Source organism: Aedes albopictus, chromosome 2 (genome assembly GCF_035046485.1).
Source record: "Aedes albopictus strain Foshan chromosome 2, AalbF5, whole genome shotgun sequence".
Classification (NCBI taxonomy): Eukaryota; Metazoa; Arthropoda; class Insecta; order Diptera; family Culicidae; genus Aedes; species Aedes albopictus.
The window spans coordinates 45,075,327-45,099,220 of NC_085137.1; the positions used below are offsets into that span (position 1 = coordinate 45,075,327).

General features: G+C 41.8%; 1 protein-coding gene across 3 annotated transcripts in view; it reads left to right on the plus strand.

Moving 5' to 3' along the window:
• LOC109432531 (protein kinase C and casein kinase II substrate protein 3) overlaps positions 1 to 23,894 on the plus strand; it is a 104,911-nt gene that overhangs the window by 36,836 nt on the left and 44,181 nt on the right. The gene's annotated exons all lie outside the window — the stretch shown is intronic.

Below are 23,894 nucleotides of genomic sequence, written 5' to 3' on the forward strand. Positions count from 1 at the left end.
CTGTCGTGCGCTGGACTGGACCTGGGTGAGCCGCTGATGGTTGCACTGGTGCTGAGGAGCCTGCCCGATTCCTTCGATACGCTGACAACGGCCCTCGAGAGCCGTTCCGACGACGAGCTGAAACTGGAGCTGGTCAAAAGCAAGCTGCTGGATGAAACGGCGAAACGGAACCACGGATCGGCGGATTCAGCGTTGAAGGCCAATTTTTCGAAGAAGAAGAAGACGATTGTGTGCCATTTTTGCAAGAAAATTGGCCACAAGCAGAAGGAGTGCAAATTGTACGCCAAGGAGACGGAATCGGAGAAAGGTCGTTCGCCGAAAGCAAAAACTGCACGCAGTGAAGACGCGGTAACGTTCGCCCTGATGGCAGGAGGACAAGCGGATTCAGGTGAGTGGATTGTGGACTCGGGGGCATCCCGGCACATGTGCGGCGAGCGAGGATTTTTCGAGGATCTCAACGAAAGCCCCGTAAAATCTGTCAGCCTGGCAGATGGAAAAATTGCGAAGGTGGATGGCGTCGGCGCAGGGCGGTTGTTGTGTTACCATGACGACGGAAAAACAACCACCGTTACCCTAGGCAACGTGCTCTACGTACCAAGCTTGGAAATCAATCTCCTCTCTGTACCCAAGCTCGTTGAGAGAGGCGCCGCAGTGACGTTCGATGAGGTAGGATGCCGGATTCTCGTCGGTGGCCAATTAGCAGCGGCCGCGGTCAAAACTGGTGGACTCTACAAGGTGAGGACAACGAAAGAAGTGACGATGGCTGCGAAGGATCACCACAACGTGGACTGCCAACACGTGTGGCATCGGCGATTTGGGCATCGAGATCCCAATGCGCTCGAAGACATGGTTAGCAAGAACCTGGTGAATGGGCTGAAGCTATACGATTGCGGAGTGCGAGAGGGATGCGACTGCTGCCAGAAAGCAAAAATGAGTCGGAAACCGTTTCCGAAATCGGTGGAAAGGAAATCCACTGCTGTGCTCGACCTCGTGCACACCGACGTTTGCGGCCCTGTGGAAAACGTGTCGGTGTCAGGGTGCCGATATTTCATGACCATCATCGACGACTACAGTAGGTTTTGCGTCCTGTACCTGCTGCGAAAGAAGGAAGAAGTCCCGGAGAAGATAATGGAGTACGTGGCCATGATGAAGACCCAATTCGGCCGGCCGCCGAAAGTCATCAGAAGCGATCAAGGCGGCGAATACACTGGAAGTGCGCTGAGAAAGTTCTACAGGCAAGAAGGGATTCGGGCGCAATTCACCGCAAGCTACTCTCCGCAGCAGAATGGCGTCGCCGAGAGGAAGAACCGGTATCTGGTCGAGATGAGCCGGTGCATGCTGTTTGATGCCAAACTTCCAGAGTGCTACTGGGCTGAGGCGGTAAGTACTGCCGTTTATTTGCAGAACATTTTGCCTTCGAAGTCGGTTCCAACAACTCCGTTCGAGCACTGGCATGAAAGGAAGCCGGATGTGACGCACCTGAAGGTCTTCGGTAGTGCGGCGCACGTCCACGTCCCCAAGCAGAAGAGGAAGAAGCTGAGCCCGACGTCGACGAAGCTAACGTTCGTTGGGTACTCGCCGGACCACAAAGCATACCGCTTCTTGGACCGATCAACTAGACAAGTAGTCATCAGTCGTGACGCAAATTTCGTTGAGGAGGAGCGCCTTGAACAGGCCGACAGCGTCAGTGGGCATCAGGAAGCGGAAAATGTCGTTGATTTCGAGCTTGGATCGAGGCCAGTCGAAGTCGAGGCTACGCCGGCGGTCAATCAAGAACCGTTGGATGATTTGGACAGCGATAATGAACACCTGGACGATGAAAATTGTGGTTACGACACAGCAGACGATTCGATGCTGGATGAAGGCGCTGCGTTTCCCCGAAGATCGATCCGTCAAACCAAGGGTATGCCTCCAGTACGATACCGCGAAACGATTGGCATGGTTTCGCATTCGGATGCTGAACCACGAAGCTACAAAGAAGCAATGGCCAGTCCGGAAAGTGTATTCTGGAAGACAGCGATGGACGAGGAATTCCGTTCCCTGATGGAGAACGATACGTGGGAGATCATCACGTTGCCAGCCGGCCGCAAGAAGGTTGGTTGCAAGTGGGTGTTCAAGCGCAAGGAGGATCAAACCGGCAACGTCGTGCGGTACAAAGCCAGATTAGTCGCCCAAGGCTTTTCCCAAAAATTCGGATGCGACTATGACGAGGTCTTCGCCCCGGTGGCCAGGCAGGTCACCTTACGTTCGCTGCTAACGGTGGCGGCTGAGAGGAATCTACTCGTCAAGCATGTGGACATTAAGACTGCCTACTTGTATGGTAAGTTGAATGAAGAGGTCTTCATGAAGCAGCCTCCTGGGTACGAGACCGGTAACCCCGCCGGTGTGTGTCGCCTCAAGCGGAGTCTGTATGGGCTCAAACAAGCGGCACGGGTCTGGAACAAAACGATCGACGATGTGTTCAAGCAAGCTGGATTCGTGCAGTCATCAGCCGATGTGTGTCTCTACGTCCGGACGAGGAATGGAGAACAATCGTTCGTCCTTATCTATGTGGACGATATTTTGGTGGTCTGCAACTGCGAGGACGAATTTGAAGAGATAGTTGCCCACCTGCGGAAATGCTTCAAATTGACCGTGATGGGTGACATCAAGCACTTCGTCGGGATCCAGGTCATCAAACAGCGTGATGGGTACTACATCAATCAGCAAGCGTACATCACGAAACTTGCAGCGAGGTTTGGCCAATCGGATGCGAAAGGCTCGAAGATTCCGATGGACCCCGGTTACCAGCAAAAGGAGGAGGATTCAGCTGTACTACCGAACGGCGACCAGTACCAAAGCCTGGTGGGTGGTTTGCTGTACATTGCAGTGAATTCACGGCCGGATGTCTCGATCAGCGCTTCAATTCTCGGACGATCAGTCAGTCAGCCCCGGGTTAGGGACTGGACAGAAGCAAAACGGGTGCTAAGGTACCTCTACAACACTCGGAATTTCCATCTGAAGCTAGGAGCGGCAGATAGCGGCCTGGAAGTTTACTGCGACGCCGACTGGGCTGGTGACACCAGCGACCGGAAATCAACTTCTGGTTTCCTTATCTTTCTCGGCGGAGGAATCGTAAGTTGGGCCTCCAGGAAACAATCGTGTGTGGCTCTGTCGTCTACCGAATCAGAGTTCATCGCTCTGGCAGAGGCGTGTCAAGAGCTTCAATGGCTGCGAAAGTTGCTCAACGACCTGGGCAAAAGCGTGGATCTTCCGATCCGCATACGTGAGGATAACCAAAGCTGCATTCGGCAGGTGGAGAACGAGAAGGTGGATCAGCGGTCGAAGCATGTCGACACGAAATACTGCTTCATCAAGGACCTGAAAAGAAAGAATATCATCAGTTTGCTGTATTGCCCAACTGAGCAGATGTTGGCAGACATGATGACCAAACCACTAACGAGCGTCAAACTCGGAAAGCTACGTGAAGCTGCAGGAATTGTCGCTATCGATGTCGAGGAGGAGTGTTAGATATTACGAATCGTAGCAACCCATGAAATAATATGTACTTGTCATTAGCATGAAATAAATTAGTCTTTAGTAAACCGTCAATCAGTTCAGTCGAACTTCCCTACACCTCCGAATACCCAATAATTTTTTCCAAACTTGAATTTAGATTACGAATTGCTGAAATTTAGGCTTCTAATTTGCGCCACTCACGGTTCAAATGTGATGTTATTTGATCAATTTGATAGATATGGAATTCAAGGCTACTAGGATGCAAGACTTCAGTTAGAACTTCAGAGGTTCAAATTCCGGCTTCAGATATATCGAATTAGATTAAGCCTATATAACTGAAAGCCAATTTCTCCATGTCCGCTTGAGGACAAACGTCTTGGAATCCCGCTTCAATAGTGCATCAGAACTTAAGACGCACAAATCTCAAGAAGCAAACTTCAAACACAGTGCATTTTATTATTCTGTTCTTGATCACTTGCAATAAGCCTAAAATGAGTAGCTCAGGTGCGCTGGAGAGATTTGTGCCCTCGAAATTGTGAGTAGTTGACAAAGTCGGCCATTGTGGCGGCCATGTTGGGATTCTAACAAGTCTGTCCTTAACTAATACATCTCTTTTCAATTGAGTGTAATGCGTTTTTGTACCTTCCAATTCGGCCCTCTAATGCTTATCCTTTGATAGATACGCGTATTTCGGATACCACTTGTAGTCTTCCTCAGGGTCTGTTATCCTCTTTAATCCTGAGGAAGACTGGAAGTTGTAGTCGAAACATGTACGCGTGTCTAAGGTGAAAAGAGTATACTGCTTAGAGGGTTCGACACTCGGTACATGATTATAAATCTGGTTTGGCAATATAGTTAAAAACTTGGTTAAACCAGGTTTGAGGCTAAAACGGGTGTGAATAAATGGTTAGATCAACCGTTTGTAGCATTGTTGTCCCATGTTCTGTGGGAATCCCTATTAACATGGGACAACTATGCTGCACACGGCAGAGAAACTCTTTACTTATGTCTTGGTGAAGATTCACATATTCTTGAAATTACCCCAATTACCTCTGGGTCACACAGGGACAAGATCATCAGCTTTGACGTGGACTCGTGTTAGATCGACTGCCGCTATTTATATGTGTAGGTCAATATCGGAAAGCATCTTTCTTAACATAAGCTCTCACGTAATTTTACAGAACTGGGGCCACTTACCCCCTTTTTCATTCCGCTCTTTTTCGTGTTAGAAATTCTACCTACAGAGTTACAGGAACGATTGGTGTTCTCATTCACCTGCCAGACACGTCTTTCAACAACTTTTTTCGTTTGACTTATGACTGTCACTACAATTCGAGCATTTCAATTTAATCCATGTGACAGTGTCAATGACAAAACGATGGCTAACTAATATTGCTTTGCTGTGAGCTCAGCTGCCTGGAATGGTTAAACGAACAATGGGACAGTTTTACGGTGTATCGTGACTGACAAGCTTGTTACTTGCTATTAATTGCCCTCCTAATGTTTGAGATTATTGTTCCTTAACACCTCTGTTTTTATTTTTATTACATATTTTTCACCAGAGTCACGTTCATTCGATTGCTTACGTTTTCTTTTTGTCTCTCTTTTTTGCAGGTATGTAATATAAACCGGAAAAGTTACACTGGTGACTCCATAAGCTTTTCAAAGTGCGCTGAACTTCCTCTGTTGATAGTTGGTGGTCACCCACCAGCTCTACTGGGCTTCAACAAATATAAAACTCACGCAAATACGCGATCAATTACGCAAGAACCCCGAACGAAAGTAACCAGAAAAGGTAGTGCCAGAGAGGAAACAAACGGTATCATAGTGTTCGTCCGGTCCGGGGTGAACAGCGAATAATAATGAAACAACAAACGTTTGGCTACTCCCAAAGAGCATGTGGTTTGCACCAACTGACCATCATCACTATCATCAGCCAGCGAGGTATCGAGATTCCGATGGATCTGGCCCACCTCGTGGTCAACGCGCGCACGGCGGCGTCGCTTGCGGTGAGATAAGCGCTTCTTCCGTAATAGACCGACAATTGAAATGGCAGTGAAGTGTGCGGTGATGTAGACACCTGGATAGAATAGAGTAATGCGGGGCAAAAGTTCGCACCTAACAGACTTCACAAAATAGCTATTGAACAAAAAGAAAACAATATCGTTTTTCTTCGTTAAACGGGTCCCTATCATGTTGCCTTCAAAACGTAGTACTAGATTTTTTCGCGTTCCTTTTGTAGTTTTAGTAATACAATTTTTAAAACAAGTACTCCAATGCGAACTTTTGCCCCATAGTGGGGGCAAAAGTTCGCATTATGCGGGGCAAAAGTTCGCACCTTGTACAGGGTAGTTTATTGGTGTGATGTTCATTTATTTCATGTTAATTCATGTTCGTCTTTTCACTCTAGCCATGAAATCTGTTTCTTTCTGTTCTTAGCTTTACGGCCCAACTGGAATACGACCTGGTGTTCAGCTTTTGTATAGAGCGTGTTTTATAAAGATTTCCACAACTATTAATTAGGAGCTGTCCTTTACAGCGTTACTGAAGTTGTCAAAATACATTATGGGGTAATCATAGAGATACATGTTGCACAAAATACATGAAAAAAAATCAAATATGCAGCAAAACTGTTGAACGGGACCGTAATCGAATCTTATCCCCGTCAGTATGGTGATGAATTACATTTTACATTTTACATTTATTTATTTATATAACTATGAATTTACAAACTAAGCTATTGAAGACCCCGGTAAAGTAGATGCATAAGACCTTCAAAAACATACGAAAAGACACAGCGAGGATAACGGAGAAAATGTTTTAAAATGTTTTCTAGTCATTTTTCATGTATTGACTTAAATGGATGAACATAATGTATGTCTTACAATCAATCTTCTTACAAACGTAAATCCAAACCCTTTGCCGCAACGATTTCAGGGTGTATACTACACATATTATGCATATATAGTAGTTTCTATACGAAATTATCATTGCTTCAAAGATTCTGTAATTATATGGATGTACTAGACTCAGAAATGTAGTGCGAACTTTTGCCCCACAGCAACTGCGAACTTTTGCCCCACTGTCGAGGTTTTAACAATGTACCTTTCTGCAAGAAGCACTAGTAGTTTATTGTTTATTCAAGTGCACCTCTAGAACTACTATGGAATAACAGTTCTCCGACATCAATAGGTTATGAGATTCTTCTTCTTCCTGTTACTACAAATTCTTATTCCAAAAGGTCCAAAAATTCTATCAAAACACCGAAAAACACATTTTTTCGCATTACTCTGCCAAACCATAACGAAATCGTTCCAATTTTTATTGACGAGTTGCTGACCGGATTATGTGTCGAACCCATACAGATTTGTTTGGGTTCTTAACTCGTGCTCAGAAAAAGACCCACTGCAAACTTTTGCCCCGTGCGAACTTTTGCCCCGCATTACTCTACATTTGCATTGCCAATGGAGCCCGCACCGCACCGGTGTGTCCCATTGGCACACAGACCAATCTATCTGAAATGCATAATTTTTCGTGAGTGAATGACAAAGCAAATAAAAAGTGAAAATTTTCGGACCCGACATTCGAAAATAGCACACGAGTACCGTTGGTTGAGGTTGATAACATTTGAAGAGCTGTACCACTATAGTTTTGTATAGGATTGATATTACTACAGACGACGCTCGTTAGGCCAGTTCATACATCAAACATCGTCAAATATAACTACAACATTATTTTATGTACCTGTTGAAGTTCTAGCAAGTTATCTTTGAGATGGAATTAAATTTGGCGACAAACATATCTAAAGGTCCAATCTGCAAAAGAGAGGCTCTCTTTGTTCCGATTCTCTTTAAATTATTACGATGTCACAGTGGACATTTCGGCAATTTGTGATGTGTAGATCGGAAAAGGATAATTTAATCTACCTTCGGACGCAAGAAGTAAATCAAAATGCACGTTATAATCGAAAGAGAGGAGACTTGAAGAAAGCCTCTCATCTGCACTTAGGACCTATAGACATGTTTGGCCTGATTTATCAATCATATTCTTTCAATTAACAACCAAAATCATTCCCTAACCAGTTATGAGATAGTAGTAGTGATTCTTATTTGCGGATGTGCACATTGTTTTCTATTCAGTTGAATAATCTGCTGATCCACACATCCTTGTTTTTGCTCTTATATTTTTCTCTTGATTACATACGTTTAATATGGGCGTGTTTTGATAGGGAATCTCAGCATTGAGGCTAGAGATCCTAGCAAAAAAAACAAAATACAGAGCCTAAACCAGTCTAGTGCAACTATTCCACCAGCTGACATTCCGTTCCGATCTGCCGTTCGATGGACTTTCGATTTCTGCTGGTGCGCGCCTTGCTCGTTGATGATGATCTTCGGTTCGGATCGGATGGATTGAGGCGTGGCGCTCATTTAGCATGCGGCCGTTCGATCAATCGTTGCATTTTACGCAATATCGGTAGTATTGAAATTCATGCCGCGAAGTCGGCTTGTCACTCTGGTTTGGGGTCTTGGAATTTTGGAATGTGCGAGGAATGGTGGGAATGCGCGATGCAGTGTTTTTGCATAAAGTTTGCAGGGAAGAAATTGTGTGCTATTTGAAGTAACGGCAGAAGTGATATAATATTGCAAATTTGTATGCACAATGAACGCTTTCAGAAATCGTGAAATGTTTGCATCATTTTGGCCCAGAATTCACAGCTGTCAATCATGGAAGGTCGTGATTTTGTAAAGATTCACCTATATTCAATTTTGAGGAGTATAATTATAATTCTACTGTTATACATCTCTTGGAAAAATAATTAAACGTTTTCAACAACAAATACTAAATTAGTATTTTAACCCTCGAGCGATCGCGCTGTTGTATTTTGTACAACACGTTCAAAAAATCTCGCTTTTTGTACTCAGCATTAGTGTGGTGCTGACGCAGGTAGTCAGCCGCACGAGTTACGGAATGTTAACTATTGAAAGGTGATAGTTCGAAGATTGATTGTTTTAACAAAGTTGAAGGTACAAGTTGTACAGTTAATCTATATATATAAAAATGAGTTTGACTTCCCTTTGAGGCAACAAAAGTCACGAACGGCTGAACCGATCAGGATGACTCTTGCATGGTTAGATTCGTATTCATGGTGGCAGTGTTTATATGTAAAAAAAAAGTTAGGAAAATGAACTAAAAATATAAGAAAATAGACAAAATGCTGATTTTTTATGACCTGGGAAGAAAATCAACACGATCAAAATTAATTCAATCTAGAGTGCGGTGCCGTTATGAGCTCAACAGTTGTCAAACCACCACACCTTGGCAAAACAAAGTTTGCCGGGACAGCTAGTTGTTTCATAAAAATCAACACATGTCCCAAAAAAGTTTTGCAATACAATGAACAGTAAAACTCCCACGAAATGCATCGCGCCCATTACGTGATTGCATAAGCAACATAACAATCCGTATGCCGCGCCGGCAATAATAGCAATGATTCCGAATAAGAAAAATCCAAAACAGAGAAAAAATCAATACGTTATCAAACTCTGTTAATCGATTATACCGCCACGCCGTGCCGCCGGTTTCCGCAAGTGCACCGCGACACCAGCTGTATACGAAAATTCAACCATCCGCGTTGAGGTTGAGACTTGAGATCATTTCACTTTCCATTTCAAGCCCCATTTCCCACCTGATGATGCGCAAGAGATCGGAAATTGGCGGTTCACTTACACACGTACATACCTGTCTGTACATCAGTACACATAGTTCCGATCGATTGTTGTATGCGAGGGAACAAGTAACTTTTTCATTGTAAATATTTGGAACCAAAAAGGGCAATCCAAAAGTTTAAATTTTGTGTACCTGTATGTTTTTAAGGCCTCAAGTGATGAGATTTATTAGACAGATAAGCATGTAAGGTTTAAGATGTTAACTATCAAGGTCGTAATTTGCCATATATTGTTTCAAATCATTTGAAATAACACGAACAAATGATTTATTGCTGAAATTAGCAGAAATGAGAGGGTTCAATAAATCTGTCAAAGTATCTAAAACTTAATAGCTACCCATTTTTCCTCTCGATTAACTTTAGCTTTTACTTTTCATTTCCATTCGTCCTACGTCCTTCTGAGTTCATGGTTTTTCCAATTCCCAAAACTCGTTAAATGCTTTTTGTTTTGCATCACTTAAACTTGCTTTTCCACTTGAACCCTTTTCATTTATTTATTTAGGTACTTACACTATGATTTGGACTACACCGTACAACCAGCGGTGGTGGAATGAAAGAGAAATTGAAAAATAATTGCACTTGGCGCTGGCCACACTTTTTGTCTTCTTTTGCAAAGACTCTTCTGCCCACCTTCCTACCAACTATTGCTACGATGGCTATGATGGGCTCAATCAACGCCAGTAACGTTGACCAAGCACTCGCAAATGAGGTAATATCTTGATCGATTCAGCCCATTGCATTGATACCTAAGCTGCTTATGATGGATTGTTCAGTGATTGAATTGCGAATTGTTCCATCTGAGAGTTCTCTCTCTACTCATAGACTTTTCCTAAGAAGTATATCTGATCGGTTTAACATTGATGCGTTTTACTGTTCTTCCGGCCTAATGTCCTCATGACCCAGCATCATTGATAAACACAGTAACATTAAACTAAAAACAGCAGTGTATGCTAGCTAAACTGGGCCCATATAGCCGAGGCGGTAAACGCACGGGTATTCAGCATGACCATGCTGAGGGTGACGGGTTCGATTCCCGGTCGGTCCAGGATCTTTTCGTAAAGGAAATTTCCTTGACTTCCTTGGGCATAGAGTATCTTCGTGCCTGCCACACGATATACACATGCAAAATGGTCATTGGCAGAGGAAGCTCTCAGTTAAAAACTGTGGAAGTGCTCATTGAACTCTAAGCTGAGAAGCAGGCTTTGTCCCAGTGAGGACGTTACGCCAAGAAGAGAGAGAGAGAGATGCTAGCTAAACTAATTCGTTCTTCAATGTCCGGGTTTCCCTATGACCTAAAAATATCTGTATTCTTATTTAATTGTACAATACTGAAGCCTTTTCAGCTCAATTACTTGAACTTGTTCAGTGTTCGCCCAACATATTACGAAACACATCTCCGCGTTCTCACACGTACCATTCTGGTGTCGTAGGTTCTAGTGTTACACAACAGCATTCTAGCATATAGGTAGTCTAGTCATTTTAAATCCAGCAAACAGTTCGGTCGACGGACCCGGCACACTTGTGCTGAAACTTTACAACCGACCGGCGCAACGACCAACAAACAAACAATTTAAGGTCGGCGCTTTATTTGTATCACATTCTCACATGTCTAGATACCTAGCAGGTATCTAATTGACTAGGCAAGCAGCCAGAGTGCTGTCTTCATTGAGCATGCCCGCTTCGCGGTTATTCTAGGGCAACGCGCCGCCACGCTGCTTGTGTTTTTTTTCGTCGGTACATACGAATAGTTGTTGATCGCTAAATGTTTGGCACTGGAGCGAGTAAAAATTGCACACCCCTCTCGAGCCCATTAGGTGTAAATTCGTACAAGTTGTACAAATGTGATTGCATTGTGATAGTTTGCAAGTGGTTAGACGTGAGTAAACATAGTGTATCAATTTGAAACTAGCTCAGACGGCAGGGTGTAACGAAAAGGGAGCAAAAAAGAGTGCAATCTAATCATATCAAAGCTAGCGTGTAATTATTAGGTGACTCCGCCTATTAGCAATGTGTAGTAGAGAGGGTGTATTTCACCTGTTGCAAGCACATGTTCATGAAACGATGACGTCGAGTCGTAATTTCCAGACGACTTATCACTGATGTTCGTGTGGTACATCTTTGTACCTATATGCGTGCATCTATGTATGATCCTTATCAGAAGATACTCATCCGAACCACTGTGGACCATACCGACGATTATTCTGTACATAAACGCGAGAAGTGCGTAATTGAAAACCATTGCTGCCCGAAGGTAAACACAACAACGGAATTAATTAACTGATTACTCATAGCCGATGCGCATGTTTACATTTGGTTTGGCAGCATAGCATTTGGATGTAATTTGCTAGCTGCGTACGTGTGCGACGGTGCATAGTAGCTCAATCGGGTGATAGAAAAAAAAAACGAATGATCTTGGGCGTATTAAAGTGATCTGGCGTAGATAATGCTGTAGGAGAGAGTGATCCATTCTTCTTCTACCCTTCCTTTATTAAGCAAAACACTCTCACCGGGACAGGCACTTACGCAATTATTAACTGATATCTTGCGTTGCATATTAGAATCCAAGAAAATTTTCAAATTTTTAAGGGATGTTTGATTCGCACTTTTTGCAGCTGCCGAACACTCTACTTCCCAGTGTTGCTCTAGAGCACCATCGATTTTCGACAAATTCGAGACAAACAGAATTAGATGAATATGATGTAATCGTTTTAGAAAATAATCGTAATTAGGTTAGGTTAGATGTCTTTATTAGAGAGATTTTCAGCCCGAGGCTGGTTCACTCTTAATATAATCGTAATCTCATGAGGTAAACCCAACTATCAACAACTAGCTCCGGTCGATAAATAAAAGATGAATATTTATTGGTGAGTTCTTTCCATATTGATTAACCCATTAGCGCATAGTACTGTCTTGAGATCAGAAGCTTCAAACGCCCAGTCATTCGAGGTCAGTTAGGTATTTCTGTGATGTCCGTGAAGAAATGAAAAAAGTTATAGTGTATTCGGCAAACTTGTTCAGGGGGTCAGGGACTCTTTGACAGTGAGTTCCACTAGGTTTTTCTAGCGGGAATGGAACAGTTTACTCTGATAGGTATTGCGACATGAGTCACTATCGGTAACATTTCGCTCGTGTTAGGCGCAACAAACGTGGTTTATAACCCGCAGTGCAACCTATCTTGGGGCCAGAATTATTCCAAGCGTTACTATATAGTTTTGTTAACGTTTTTCTATAGTGTTATGCTCAAAAGCATAAAAAATGACAAGAGAAGGTGAAAGATATTATTCAGGATGTGGTAGATCATTTGAAATACATCTCAAAGCATAGTATGTATACAGTTGAATATCAGTTGCGATGTTCTAACAAGTCATTCAAACTATTCAAATATAGGAACTACACTCTAGATCTAGACCAGTATCCTAAATCTGATGCATTTTTTAGCATTAGATTGATTAGACGTAACAACGAAGCTCGTAGCCAGCCGTATCCGAGTACGGATGTTTAATTTTCGCTCTCGTTGTAATTTTTCACGACCAGCTGTTTTGTGAATTTCATCGAAATTTAAGTAGATGTTGCAAATTGTATATTGTATAGGAAAGTGTGAAGTTCTAGAAATCCCGAAAAACAATGGACTTAACTCCAGGACAGTTTGGATGGCCCTGACTACTGTTACGAGTGTAGAACTGAAGTCCTGCTCCTCGGAGCAGTTTGTTTGGTCTGGTATATTTCAAAAGAATATTGAACTGATTTGTACAAGGGTGTTTTTGATAATAGTTTACGCTATGTCTGAACCAGCAGATTATAAAAATTGAATGTACATCGGGTTTCTTTCCACAGAATACCAAATTTGAAATATTTCATCAAGGAAATTTTAATTTTTTAATCATTTTAGCTGTTTTTAATACAAATTTGCATGAAATTCTCATTATCGGCCAATTCCTCTCCCATACTAAACGTATGGAAAGTTTTTCAGGGATAGAATATTTTGAAACCTCCTGCACATGGAAATATAGCTTGAATTCTGATGTTTGGTGGAAAGAAACCCGATGTACTATCGATTTTTATAATCTGCTGGTTCAGACATAGCGTGATGTAGGATATGCGGTGTTAGAGTTCATGGCGAACATAACTACTGTAACATCTGAAGATGTCAAAAGCTAAGCTCCAGGATAGTTTGGACAACATTGAATTCATATAATAATATCTATTAGTCGTCAAGTAGGTTCAGTAACCATCGTAGGTTAAGCAACGTTACTCTGTATAGCGGATATGACTACTGTCACGATCTATGGCAAAACATTTAGAGTTAGTTTGGATGACTTGCATAATCCTTCTAATAATTGCAAAAAGTGGCTTCCGAATTTCAAAGAGATTCACGAATTACAGCAGATTATGCAATCTCATAAAAAGATCAAAATTACTCCTGTAGATTTGAACGACTGGAGTTCAGAACAGTGTGGAATAGCTACCCGAGCAAAGTCTGACAGCAAATCGAAAACTTATTTTGATGTTGTGATATTGCAAATTATGATTACTCAGGTTGATGTCGTTTTGGTCGTTTTAACGGTTAAAACATCAAAAATGAGAGCAGAAAAATGTTCCTGTGACAGCAAGTTGAAAACAATTCCTGCTATCAGTGATAGCAAATTGATTACTGTTTTTGCTATCAGTGCGAAAAAATGGAAAAATCGTTAAATTTAGAGTTTTTTCGAATAATATGGAAATCTAAATGCAATACGCTAATTGCACTGATGGTATATCATTAGATGCTTTATACAAGGTCGCCTAGAAGTTTTGAAATGACTTAAAAACTTAAACATTTGTAATTATTTTAAATGACAGCAAAACGATATCAAAATTTGAAATCGAAATTAATCAAGTCAATCTGATATCAAAATATGATATCAATTTGCTGCTGATTACAAATCGTGTTTTCGATTTGCTATCATTTTGTTGTTAGACTTTGCTCGGGTAGAACATCCCCATATATGAACAATTGTTCTATAATCATGAAGAAGGCTATCAAAATATGTGTGAATGTAAACCATATCCCTTTCGAGACGGGCCATAAAAGACTAATTATCTCATTTATCTCTCATAAACTAAACATCTTTTAGAACAAAACTTTTTTTACTTTGGCTACTTTTGTGCTGGTCCGTCCTCAAGGTGGACAATGTTCTATAAAAAAATGCAGGGAATTGCTCACTTTTAGGCGTTTTATGGCATGGAAGATTGATTGTAATTATTAAATAACTACAAAGTGTTAATTTATAAAAAAATAGTCACGTATTAGTTTATAAAGAAAAGCTAACACGGGTTTTTCAAATCATAGAAGTGAATTACAAGAAGTGAAAAAATAAGCAAAGTCTAATGCGTCCCAGTCCAATCTAATTCGTGATTTCGATAATATGGAGTAATATTAATCACCCAAGTATTCTTTGAAATACCCGTACATACTGTTTTAGTGTTACTTGAGATGATATTGAACGTATATTTTTTCTAAACTAATACTTTGTAGTTATTTCATATTTACAATCAGTATTCTATACTATAAAACGCCTAACAAAAGGCAATTTCCTATGACGTCTTGGGACGAAACAGCACTATTGTGCTAGTTCCACTTTGATTACCCAGAAATCTTGTGCTTTTCAATAAAGTACCACTTTTTCTATCGATTTTTGTTTCTGCATACCTGGATTAAACAAATATTTATAAAAAAATACACCAGATAAAAGTTTTTCAATTTCTATGGTGATTGTTTATTTTTTTGTTTGTTTTGTGGCATATTTTATGAACAATCCTAATCAAAGCTGAAGTTCAGAAAAAACAAGCATGAAAACAAGTATAAGTAATAATTCTATCATCAAAATTAATTACATCACATGTTTTACGGAGAAAACAATTGAAAAAAAAAATGTGTAAAACTAATGCACAAAAACAGCACAACTGTGCTGATTCGTCTTGAAAGGGATGATAATCAGTATTTAACACTAATGTTTCATCTTTTTTTCAAACTTCTTTGTGTTCAGGATGTTCTAGTAGGTATTTAAATGATGTCTCAAACTCAATTACTCCGTTTTTTTCTAATAAAGGAGTAGGTTTGCAACAAATTTTTCCAAAGACAGTGGTCACATGACCCTCCGACCCCGAAGGGTTAAGCACAGAGAAACAGGCGTAACACTTAGAACAAATTGTATTGAAAATCATCGTCACGAAATCGTAATCGCCCAATGCTAATCATGCTGTATTTGGACAAGCCACCATTAGATGGCGGTAGTGAGCAAACGTCAAACAGGAGCAAAAACGATGTCGCGACTGGTCAGTTGACCAACTACTGAATGTTTGAATCAACCGTTAAAAAGGCAACCGATGGAAAGCGAGTAGAGCGTGACGTCTGTTTCTCTGTGCTCGGAGTATTTAATCAAGTTGATCAGGAGATCAAGGGCTGGACAGCTTGTAAATTGATTGTTGCTGGATTTATTCTCTAGATAGCGCTTCAATAAGTAAGCTATCAAGTTGGAGTTTTGCTTGATTGGCCGCTCGTAGATGCTACTCCAGTATCACCCAGTAAGCAGCCACACTAACTCAAGGAACCAATGAGATATCTGCCAGGAACTAGCAGTTATCTTTAGAGTGAGAGCGTTGGTATATTCTATTTTAGGCGATTTTGGGGTAATGGTATATTAGTGATTATGACCCTTACAGTTATATAGGGTAGAATTTACGAATCAGTCATTTTTACCTCACTTCTATCCTCTTTCACACTTTATATAACAAACTTAGCTGATTTAGTATGGATTCTATATACCATTTTTTACCTTAAGAGTGTAACTTAGTCTAGAACTTAGTTTATGAACATTCCATAACCATTTCTGAGTCTTGCCTTTCAACTACCAAGCAAATAAATTGGATTTGTACCAAAAAAATGACTTTTGCACGGGAGTGTAGGAAGGGGAAGGAAGTGATGAGTGCAATCGTTTGTATCCACATCAGACCAAAAATACTTGCATAAATTCATGCGGATGACGGTGTATTGGAGGGATATATTTGGCAAAGGGTTCACACATTGGTTCGTGGATGCCAGCCGTAAGTGAAAGAATTGTGTGTTTTATTATTTCGAAGATGTGCTGTGCGGTACAGTTCGCTTGATGACATAATTCGTAGGCGTTATCTGATAGATTGGCACTGTGCTGTGAAAGTTTGGAAGGAAGGGAAACAATTGTTCAACCCGATTCTGTTCTAGCGATTTAGAAAAAATCACCGACTTCGGTAATGTTAAGATTGTTATACAGGAAAACTCGGTAAAGCTTGCAACTTTTACCGAACTTCGTTAGAGTTTAACAAATAAACGATAAGATTTTACCGAAATTTGGCAATTTTTTACAGTATCTCGTTAAAATACCGTTACCGAACGCTCAGCAGTTGAGATTTCGGTAAAAATTACCGAACGCAACTAGCTGTGAGGTTGTATATGTAGAGAGAAAGTATATAGAAATATACAAAGCAGGAGGAAAGCGACGGGCCAGGGATTGAACCCAAGACTTTCTGCATACAAGCTAAAAGCGGTAGCCACTAGACCACCAAACCCGTCCAGTGTAGGTAAGCTATAAAGTTGGAATTCACCAATAAAAAGGAGTAAAAAGAATCATAATCACTGTATCTCGAGATTTCGACTATACAGAATAATTTCGTCTTTAGTAAAATTGATCCGGATCATCATCAGGACATAAATGGCTCTCGGATAATCATCTTTTTAATTCTGAATGTATCTGCTAAGCGACGAACGTGAATTTGGGAACTCTTATGTAATATTCAGTAGGTATCTCAAAATTCTGAGAAAATAAAAGTTTAAAATCTGATGTGGCCGAGCGAATGCATCATCAATACTACCCCCACAGACAACCAGACGCATTACTACTTGGAACAAATGGCGTTCACGTTTATCATCACGAAAGCAATCGCCCAATGCTAATCACATTACGCTTGGCAAACAGCTAAATAGGTTGTAAACTTCAAGTCATCACCAAAAAATTCTAGCTGCGGAAAATCGGGAACACTGCAAGCAATTCTCACAGTATCATTTCAGAAAAATTCCACAAGGACATTTTTTTTTTGATATACGTTTGAGATTGAGCGCTTCTGTATCTGTATCTCAAGATTCAGACTATATAGAACAATTTCATTTTCAGCAAAGATAATCATTGACTAACTGAAGATCAATTGTTTAGTTCTGAAATTTTCTACCAAGAGACCGTCGTGAGTTGAAGGAGTTCCAATCTCCTGTATCTCATGATTCAGAAAAAAATAAAGTTTCACAATATGTCGTGGCTGAGCGAATGTATCATCAACCCTAACCCAATAGACAACCAGATGTATCACTTGGAATAAATTGCCAGACAACTCGATGTATCATCTGGAGCTGAAGCAATTCTCACAGTAACATTTCAGAATGTATTCATGTACCTTGCTGAAAATTTCATTGATACACATAATAATTTATATATTTTTGTATTCCTGTTACACTTAGGTAGAGGTTTTATTTTAGTTATATTTTCCATCTGCATTACAGTTAATAATTGCGAGCTTTCTTTACCAATTAACTAATTAAAATGACATCGGCTGTTGCTGGAGAAAATTTCGAGCCTGGATTTAGATTCAGCGCCCCAAAATGTGTCAGTGACATGTACGGTTACTATTGAATCAAAACGCTTCGATGTGTTTGTTACATTTCTATATCGTGTTTCAGGCACGAAAAGATCTTTCTGAAGGAATGTGCGTTTACCTAAAGTTGGGTTGGGACGCTACTCGTTTACTTTATAACCAACCCCGAGTAAATCTATCAGAGTCAGCTGAAACTTCTGTCTTCACCGTTTGGAGTGCCATCCATCATAGATATTTATAACGCGCCATTTTCCCCTCAAAACGCTTGGCGCACGAACCGACCGACCAACTCAACTACGATGATAAGATACCGTACTGGCGGTGGTCGCGCCAATTTAATCACGTTCCCCCAGTTGCGAAAACCACGCTCGCATCCGCACCGGCTAGAAACACTGGAATTGTGATTTATTTTCAGAATGATAAAGCTTTTTGCTTCGAGTGGAGAGCAGTGGTGTACTACTCTTGCGTTCACGAACGATGCCACTCCAGATGCTCGCGGAGTGACCTTTTGGTGCACCAAACCAAAACAGATATTTGTTGCGCTTTCGTTTGCCGCGCTCACCTTGAATTTGGTGTGGTACATGGTTCCTGCTACAGACAGACCGTCGAACGGCTATGGTTAAACAGAGGAATGCACGATAATCCTCGAAAACTAAGGCAGTTTATAAGTTCATTACTTCAACTGAGACAGGTGGACGGGTGATCGTCAAGATGGTACACTACATAGTCTTCGAGGCACGCGAGTTTGAGCACGAAAGTGAAAAGTTGAAACGATCTCGGACTAGGTAGCGGGTAAGAGGAGGAAAAAATCTACGGACGTGATGATCAACTCGTCATCTTATGGTCAAGCCGCGTGACTCGCAAGCTTGTTTCACAGTGATGATGGACGCTGCGGGACTTAAAAACCAGGCCTCTCGAGCGATACGAGCGGGCCATCAAAGAAGTACATTCCTGATTGAAGATGGCGAAACGTTAGAAAACGGAACCCGTTGCAACTCGTTTTGCATGAAATTTGTGGTTGCCTTGTTGCGATGAAGAGATGTGTTTCCTCACCACTAAGTCGCAAACTATTAGCTCACCGAATAAAGATACGACGTACACAAAAATGCTGGAGAAAGCATTCGCTATTGAAAAAGCTAAACTTTTGTTTGTACATATGTAGATCAATATAATGTTGAACCCACAAACGGTAGAATATATTCTCCCAGATCCAGTTTTCAAACTTATGCAGAACGTAGATAAGCGTCAAACTGATTGAAAGTGGCATGTCGAGCTAACGAACGGGATAACCTTCTGTTGTTAACCTAATGAGCTTTCAATGTCGTACCAACCCATTCCAGTTTCACGCCACACAAATTGATCCCATACAAATGTTTCCATTGAGACCGGCGCACTCACCTCACCACCATTCAATCGTTAGTCATAATGGGCCTTTTTTGTAGGCTGAATCCATCGAAACGTTTTACGATATTGTTCATGAATAGCTCGTATCGAACTTTATTAAACGACTTCAATGAAGACCTGGTTTCAACCGTTATTGATGCGTCTTTTGCTAAATGACCGGTTGCAAAGAGCGATGGATCAGGTTCGCCATAAATGCTGACGTATTTCGCGGATTGCGGTCTAAATTACCACCGATGAATGATGATCATACACCTGATATTATCATGTGCTGAGGGCAAGTGAGACTCATTTCAACAAATCAATTGCTTATATCTTGCGCTCGTTCCGATGCATCGGAATTGAACCGTAGTATGTATTGCCGTAAGGTGCATTTCCCTCCCGTACGCATCTCTCGACACATGATATCTAGGCTAGCTTGTCAAGACAATTATCATGTTTTAACAGCCACACAGTACAATGTGGCATTAAGCGTTTTGTGAACGGGAGTCGATGGGCGGGGGTAAGTGGTTTTACTGAAAGGCCTGCTTCTGATGCTCCCGACCGACGCACGCTAGCCAGCAGTTGCAGCATTGCGATGGCTTCTTCATCAAACGCGCATCACTGACTGTCATCATCACAGCTCGTGCTCCCCGGGATCAAGGTTAAGGTGAAACCACCCGAGTGATCTCTGCCAGATGGAATCCGGTTGAAGAAAGCGGTTTCCATCGCACAGCTTATAGGTGGGGCGGCGAAAGGTGATGCACATATTCATATTCAAATAATCCTCTATATGTGCGTAAATTTCAATGTGCAATTTCAGCAGCACGTGACATTTCATGACACTTTCACTGGAATGCTGTGCAGCTGCTAGGATAGAGGTGAACAGCACGAGACTAATTTCAGTTAGTTTCGCTTTCGCTAACGAAGCCCATCTGATAGTCAGCCGGCCGACGTTTGCCAATTGTCGGTCGAATCGACAAGTTACCTCTGAGTGCACCGATTAGTGCAACTGAAAAGACACTCTCCTCTCTGTGTTCACCGGTGGTCTACAGCATGATGTCTCACAAAATCGGATAGATCGTATGGGTTGCGTGTGGGGACGCGGAAATATTTTGACAAATGAGGAAATCACTTTACCTACCTCTCTCGGCTAGGCTAATCGAGGACAACTTCGGCACTGACGCTGCGGTGCAGCAAAGTTTCGATGGGAAAATTCAAACGAACCTTAATCAATTTTAATTATAAACGGAACTTCGTATCGACGGTATGGGTTCCACCACCCGGCTAAGACGACAGCCCAACCCAGACGATGCGATGTTTGGTGATTAAGTATCCGACCTATCCAACCATCTCTAAACACTATCATCAAGCGTTGATTCGATTAGGACGACGAAGTGCTTTTCCCCTTTGACTGTCTAACAACAAGGTTGAGTCTGACCGGTGCATCGACGAGTTGGCTAACCGCAGTCGATGATGCTGAAGTTGCCTGGCAGTCAGTGGTGACCGAACGGGTTGCGATGACTGCGGAAAGAAAGTAGACAACGACGACGATGATCGTCCACGGACGTGACGTGATGATGGGAGATTACAGGGCAGTCAGTGCATCGAGTTGTTAGGTCATTGAATGAATCACAAAGTATGACGTTTACACAACCTCAGTATCACGGGTTAGTGATGCTGTGGACAATGCAATGAAATTTTAAAAGATGATAGCTATGGTATAGTTCTTTATATTGATTCAGAAGTTCTATCATGTCTGATGGCGAGTCCCTTTTTAGTTACTAAATTCAGTTATCCTCACTGTGACAAAGTCAGCTTAGTGTTCTATGAGCATTTCTACCGTTTACTGAGAGCTTCCTCTGACAGACCATTTTGCATAAGTGGCAGGCACGAAGATACTCTATGCCCAAAAAAGTCAAGAAATTTTCTTTTACGAAAAGTTCCAGGATCGACCGGAATTCGAACTTGTCACCCCAGGATGGTCATACTAGATACCCACGCCTTTACAATTAATTTGAAAGTTAAGTTCATTTATGATACAGAAAACAAGATTGAATGAATATAAAGCCATTTGTTCGACCATTTCAAACATTTTTGTATGAATATCTGTTTTGAGATAAACAGGGAACAATAATTATGTACGATCCTTCTTGCAGAGTCTTTACTTGCTGATTTTTAATATATTCAATATTTCCTTAAAATTTCAGAGGCATATTATTCTGGTTCAATTCCTGGAAGACATTAGACATTCAAACAGATTTCGTTGACCATTTTCCGGAAAATCATTTGACGAATGTCTGGCAAAAGTAATCGTGGAAAAAATGTGATTTATGCCTTTTTGAATGCCTGGAATAATTTCTAGCAGTCCTTATCGTATAGGAAGCCCTGAAGGAATTATTATTCACACATGGAAAATATTTGTTGGTGAAAATGATGCATAATGCTTTTTCAGAATAACTGAACGGCTTTGTAACGAAACTCCTTGAGAGCTCCAAGATGTAATATGGATAAAATGCGCTGTACCAATGTGTTGTAGTTTTTATTTGGTACTAAGAGAAACCAAATCGGTTGACAGATAGCTGAGAAATTTATTTGATACACTTTGTCAAATACCTATTTGATTTGTATAACTCCCAAGTACTCTTCGAAAGATATGTCGGTAACAAAATGTTCAATCGAATTAAAATTTAATAGCGTTCTTCTAGGATGTTTGACGCAACCAATATTTGATCTATTGTGGTATATCCCGTGTCCTTTGTATAGTGCATGTCGTGTTACTTGATGATCACTGTTGAGTAGTAATAAAGTATTCGGGTTTGTTACAGTACTCATTTTCAACTTAATCGCAAGGAAGGATTGTGATTGATAGGTTCTGCTTTAGCACGCTCCTTTTTTACTCAAAATGGGATTAACGAAAATGTTAAGAAATGATACCGATATTGATCATGCATCGGAACCCTAGTCCTTACTGCCTTAAACCAGTGTACAACGAAAAAAAAAAGATTAGGAATACTAAATCCAGTTTTCCTTGTTTCAAGATCATTCTCGGCCACAAGCAAACCGACGACCAAAATTTATTCCTTTAATTACTTAAATATGCTGTTTCATAGTTGGCAGCAGTTAGGACTATGGTTGAGTTTTGGGTAGATCGCCGCAACGCAACCCAAAAAGGTGATCTACCCACGCTACGGGCTCCGTTAAAGATCGGGCATCTTTTAAACCCCCTCAACCATTCATCTATCAGCACAGGTCGCCTGACACCTTGGATTGGGGTTATCTATTTAGTGGATTTCTATCCCCGGAACAGGTGATCCGTAGTGCTATTCTAAGCCGGCAGCTACACGGGCAGGTCCGGATGATGCTGGAGTTGCGGTGGAAATTTATTGATTTGTCTTTATTTCAGAGACTTTCAGCCCTTGGCTGGTTCGTCTCTTTGCGGTGGAAATGACCACGTTGCTCGGGACTGCACGAGTCAAATCATGCATGCTGTGCAAAGCGGAGGACGTAAACGACCCTAAGACGGGAGGCTTTAAATGTCCGCCCTATAAAAAGGCGAAGACAGGTCAACAATGACTGAAAACCCAAATCAACCGCAACAATTGCGATGTCGCACAGCAACTGTTGTGGCAGTTGGCAACAGAGACTAAATGTGATGTTGCAATCATCGCAGAGCCGTATAGGTTGCGCCCGAGGACCGCAAACGGACAGATCCAAGATAGCGGACATACAAGTGATGGGTAGATTCCTCACTCAGGAAGTGGTCGAGAGTTACGAAGGCTTTGTGGTTGCCAATGTCCATGAAGACTCCAGTTGGTGTTGCTATTCAACTCCAAGGTGGTCGGATGAAGAGTACAGCAAGATGTTGGATGCACTCACGGCCACGCTGATCGGGCGGGAGCCGGTAGCCATCGGAGGCAATTTCAACGCTTGGGCCGTGGAATTCGGTACAGGGGGTACAGTCTACTGGAAGCCCTGGCGAAGCTAAAGCTAGATGTGAGACTTTGAAACAGTGGTATTGAGCCAATACCGCAGCGTCGGCCGTGAATCCATCATCGATGTTACGTTCTGTAGTCCGTAGCTAACGGAAGACATGAACTGGAGAGTCAGTTAGGACTGCTCCCACAGCAATCACCAGGCGATCCTTTACAACATTGGCCGACGAGCCTCTACGGTAACAAGGCGAACGAGGACCCCTCAACGGAAGTGGAAGGCACAGAACTTCGACAAGAAGAGTGGAGACTCGCGTTTCGCAAAGCTCGCCTGGCTCTCAAGCGGGAGATTAGGAAGAGCAAGTCGAACTGCTTCAAAGACCTGTGCCAAGAAGTCGGTGCCGACCCCTGGGGCAACGCGTACCGAATAGTGGTAGCAAAGTTCAAGGGCCCGGAAACACCCGTCGAGATGTGGCCAGACAAGTTGAAGACGATCGTGGAAGGCAGTAGCGATTCCCTAACCTCAAATTTACCTGTACAATGAATGTTAATTCTTGAATTTTCTCAACAAACTGGCTTGTAATTTGTAGAAAATGACGAGAATAGCCGTTTCCGTTCATTTGCAATTTGATTCTGATCTTGAATCCTCCGCATTTGCAAGTTTAAGGGTAGTTGGACAGGTAAAAAGTGAGGTTACGAGC